This window comes from Cephus cinctus, unplaced genomic scaffold (assembly GCF_000341935.2).
Source record: "Cephus cinctus unplaced genomic scaffold, Ccin1 Ccin1_scaffold0129, whole genome shotgun sequence".
In the NCBI taxonomy this organism is placed as follows: Eukaryota; Metazoa; Arthropoda; class Insecta; order Hymenoptera; family Cephidae; genus Cephus; species Cephus cinctus.
In genome coordinates, this window is record NW_014332862.1 from 1793906 (window position 1) to 1798753 (window position 4848).

Consider the following 4848-nt stretch of genomic DNA (forward strand, 5'->3'; position numbering starts at 1 on the left):
GGGGGGGGGGGAATAGGTGAGTAAGAGATAAGAGGGAAAGGAGAGTACGAGAGTTTCGCGTGCCTACGCTCATTCTAAATAATAAAATAAAAGCAGCCCCCGGGACTTGGGCTCGAATCTCACGAGCAACAAGTTGATATCTTATTCCCAAGGGTGTATGGGGGTGTCGTAAGAAAACACCCCCTCACACTCCGCACCTTCTTAGCTCAACAGGTCCTCCTTCCTTTTCCGTGGCTTGCCGCCCGGAAAATCTTGGGGTAAATCTTGGCGATGGTTTGGGGCCTTCAGGACGGAAGCGGATAAGGGATGACTCTGGGGGTGAAGATCGAAGCGTTGGGGTTGAGCGGTGTCTTAACCTGTTGAGACCCTCTCGGCCCTCACGGGCTCCCTCGAGCAAACGACGACGAGGGCCAAGATAAAGTGCTTTCTTAGCCGTGACAACGGAGGGCTGAGATTCTTAGGGGTTGGCGGAATATCTCTAGAGGTCTAGAGAGACTCAAGATCTTCCGCGCGAGAAGATGGGGCTGCTTGGGGATGGGACGCGGCGAAAAAGCTTGCCCGAGGGGTTGTCCTTTGAACAAGTGACACCTTTGTTTTCCCAGAGGGTTGTCTCGCTCCTGATGCTAAGGGTGAGTTTCAATGAAAATTGGCCGCACGAGAAAATCTTCTGGTAAGACGTCGTCGTTTACGATACCAAAAAAAAAAAAAATATTTTTCTCATTCCTTCCCTCCACCTCGTCCATCCACGCCTTTCAGACGTCTCGCTCCGAGGGTACTTTTCGGTATTGCAATAGACTCTATAACGAAGACCGGATGCGTTCCCGTTTTTATTTCGAAAAAAAAAAGTTTTCTCTCCGGAGAACGGCGATGACAAAAGTCACTTTTAAATGGAGGACAATCGTTATTCGAAACCGCACACTTTATGGAGAATAAATATTGAAGTCGCGCCCATCGCTACTGTTATGTCAACATCCTGAAAGGACCCACATCCTTCCGGGCTGCTCGATCACGATACTTTGGCAGTCGGTTACGAGAAGGTAACGCGAAGCAGCAGGAGGTGGTGCAGCCAGTCATTGGATAGCCGAGCAGGACTTGGGATAACGATCTCACTTCTAGGTTTCCCGGATGAAAATATGCAAAAGGGATCTATTATGAGATTCCCAAGATGACACGGATCGCTGCCTCTTAACAGACTGGGAAAAGGATCCTTTCGTGGAAAGTATCCAAGGACCCTGAACGCAATTCCTCCTTCTTGCTTGTGCGGACTCTGACGGCAGGGGCAAAGGTGAATCCTGTTTACCGAAAACACACCGCAAAATATTGTTCCGTATCCCAAAGTTCTGAGGCCAGTTTCATCCCATAAGCAGTACAAGTTTAAACTAAATACCCTCTTACGCAGATGATCTTCGAAGGATTATGATAGCAGGAGTGGGGATAATGGATCCCGAGTCCCAGAGTGAAACTTAAGTAATACGAGTAGACGCTCGACGCGTCTTTTACCAGCTGGCCGTATTTTCCTTTTTTGTCTCCCTTCTTCGATTTTTCATCTTCAGTTTTTCTGTCTCTGACCAGATGTCGAAAATCCTCGCTGGATCTCTAGGAGGATGCACGCAGATAAAAGAATTAATATCTCATTGAACCGAATTCCATTATTCTCAAAATATCATTTAACGAGGACCCCCCCTAGAAACGAGCCCTGCTCCAGTTACCGCGCACCCCGTGAAATTAACAAGAAGGAATTTCCTCGAGTACCATTTGGTAAGTACCTGACCGTAATCGGATGTCGTAAAAATGGCTAAAGAACCGTGTAAACCACAATACTGAGATGCCAAAGTAAAAGGACTTTATAAGCTATGAAAAAAGGTACCAAGGTGAAATATAAAGGATCACAACGATCCAGGCCCGGCTGCCTCTGCTCTAGTTCTCTCTCTCTCTCTCTCTCTCTCTCTCTCTCTCTCTCTCTCCATCACTCTTTTCCTCTTTCTCCTCAACACTCTCTTCCATTCTTAATTCCTTTCCCTGCATTCTTCATCCCTTATTATCCTTCCTCCTGCCGTTCCTCTCAAACCAGAAGTGACGAGCATGAAAGATCAGCCGAGCCGTACCCAGGCGAGTCAGGGGGTCCCCCAAGGGGTTGGGGGTGGAGAAGAAGGAGGGCTCGTAGTCTCGCGTGTTTTCCTCCCTTTGTCCTCGCAGCAGGGAAATTAAGAGACTACTCTTAGCGAGCGCCCGCGCCGAGAAAAACAGCCCTAACGCGAGTGTACACCAACATACTCCAGTGGCTCCGTACAACTCGCCCCATACGTGCATCCCTTATACCTAAGGGTGACTTATGTATTCAAGCTATCCTCAAATACGGAGACAATCCATGAGATGTAGATAGTACCCTATCTCCTTCGTTCTTTACGTTCATCCCCTTTCTCTCACTCCTCCCAGCATCCGCATCACGGCTATGGCGACAGTACATACTTCATTGTCCACTGACACCTGTGGACTTGCCTGGCACGTACCGCCGTGACGTAGCAATGTAGCAATGTACTACGTGTAGCCACTTACTTGAGGGCCCTGAAAAAAGGAGAGAAAAAAAAAGAAAAAAAAAAAGAAAGTGCTCTTGCTCTTTTCTCGGCTCTTCGCACCATCCGTGTCCCGAGACACTAACCACTTGTCTTCTATTCTCTCTCTCGTTCTGACACTCGTCTTCTGGCATCTTTTTTATCTCACACTTTCTGAGACTCTTATAACGCTTCTTGCCCCCTCTCGCTCTCTTTCTCCTCTCTGTCCTCTCTCTCTTTCTCTCTCTGTCTCTCGATGAGCTTAGCTACCAACAGCATAACCACCCTCTCTATACACTCTTCTTGAGTCTCTCACGAAGGCCCGTTTAAGGCAATTGCCTCTTGCGCCTTGTTTTGACGACATTCCGACAGACGTTCACAACCCCTGCTAAGATTTCTCAGGGTAAGGGTTGAGTCCTTCAGCCTTGGTCCCGTGCAGCATCCACCGTCACTCTCATTTATCTCTTTGTCATTTATCATGAAGCTGCGTGCCTTTTGGGCGACAATTTTTTTTTATTGGCTACGCCATAAAGACCTTATCAGCTCGATGAGGTAACATTTCGCGACGCCGACGCTCGACGTCGTTCAACCCACCAGCTGCGCCCTCTCTCGTGTAGCCAAACGGCTCCTGAGCTTGCTTCATTGCTTCCCTTACTTCAAGTTGGGGTGGGCTAGTGGTTCCGCTTCCAGGGTTCCGGCTTCTGCCACTTCTCAGGGGTAGCTTCGCTCGCCTACCCCAAGTAAAACCGCGCTGCTTATTACCACTAGGGTGACTACCATCTGTCCCTTTTACTACCTGTAAAATATCCGCACCTGGACTCGCATTGACGTCCTTCCCTTGGAAATTTCGTCGTCGGCCACTATTTCTACTATCGCTGCCAAGTAAAGTGGCACCCTCTCTATTGTTCCTATAGTGCCTATGCCAATGCTCCCCCATAGAGCGTAAATCGACGCCACGCGAAATATCAACTTGCCACTAGAAGACCATCCTTATGCGCAACTGTGTCGCTGATTATCATAAGGGGAATTGGGTATGTAAAATTTGAGTTGCGTGGAAATTCAAGTAAAGTACTGAGCTTAATAAAAATTATTTATTAAACCACTGATCGAACCCTACATGAATCAGTCACTTTGGTATTTTTAATTCCTTGCGTAACTTTCTAACTACAGTTACAGTGTTCAATATAATATTTAAAAATTTATTTCCCCAGCAACACATCATACGCTACCCCTATCCAGTAAGTGTTCTACTACAGTATCAAGTAGGCGATTCGGAAGTCTCGCGCGGGGATAATTAATGAGTCAATCGCGCACACTCGCGTTCGGCCGATAGTTTAATTGATTCCCGAATAGTTGGCTGGCACGATGGGGGGGTGGAAATTAACCGAAGGCGATACGGGCGCGGGGGAGGAGGTGCGGAACGGGGGCGTAGAGAAAGGTGGGGATACGGGATGGCTTGTGGTCAGGGCCGGAGATCGGGCAAGAAATAAATTACCAGACGGTGGTACAGGGTGGCCAAGAATGTCGTCGACGAGCGATTCGAAAACTATTCAGCAAGCATCCGGATTCACGTGTACCGAATCGAAAGCGATTTTCATTGGGCTGCAAGAAGCCACTTGAGAATCCTCCGGATCTTCCGTCCATCCCCTTTCACCGTTCCCGCACTACCCTAGTAGACGTGAATATCGCTAACGCCGGGATAAAGTAGGGATGCAAGTGCTGGTCGGTTCGCGAAAATTTTTCCAATTCCCCAGGGTGAACTACACGATGCTCCGACGCCGAGTCGACGTCAGACGCGACGGTGAGGGTAAGAGGCGCTTAGAGAGGGAGTGCTAGAGCGGGCAATAGAGAGAGCGAGAGAGATAGAGGGAATGAGGAAAAGTAGCAAAGGCAGACTATTCCGCTACTGGCCGGCGCGATTTCTCCTGGGCGAGTATCTAACTGTCTACATCTACAAGCCGCTGCGATTGTATCAGCGCTACCCACGTCGTTTAATAAAGGCGTTCAGCTACACAAGACGCGAGCGCACGAGGGGCCTGGACCAAGGGAGTCGGAGAGTAAGAGATTGAATGAGTGCGAGTAAGAGAGAAGCTGCGAAGGAGGTGAGGAGGGACGTGGGCATACAGAGAGGCAGGGGGAGGAGGAGGGAGCACACGTGAATCGTGATAGAAAATGCTCGCGAGGCTCTCAGCCGTTCTGCGGCTTTTAAGCTCGACGTGGCCATCGCGAAAGAATGAGGAAATGAGAGAGAGAGAGAGAGAAAGAGAGAGAGAGAGAGAGAGAGAGAGAGAGAGAG

General features: G+C 49.0%; 1 protein-coding gene across 9 annotated transcripts in view; it reads right to left on the reverse strand.

Annotated features, from left to right (window-relative positions):
- The window catches only part of LOC107262914 (homeobox protein prospero), a 108894-nt gene that overhangs the window by 87385 nt on the left and 16661 nt on the right, over positions 1-4848 (reverse strand). The gene's annotated exons all lie outside the window — the stretch shown is intronic.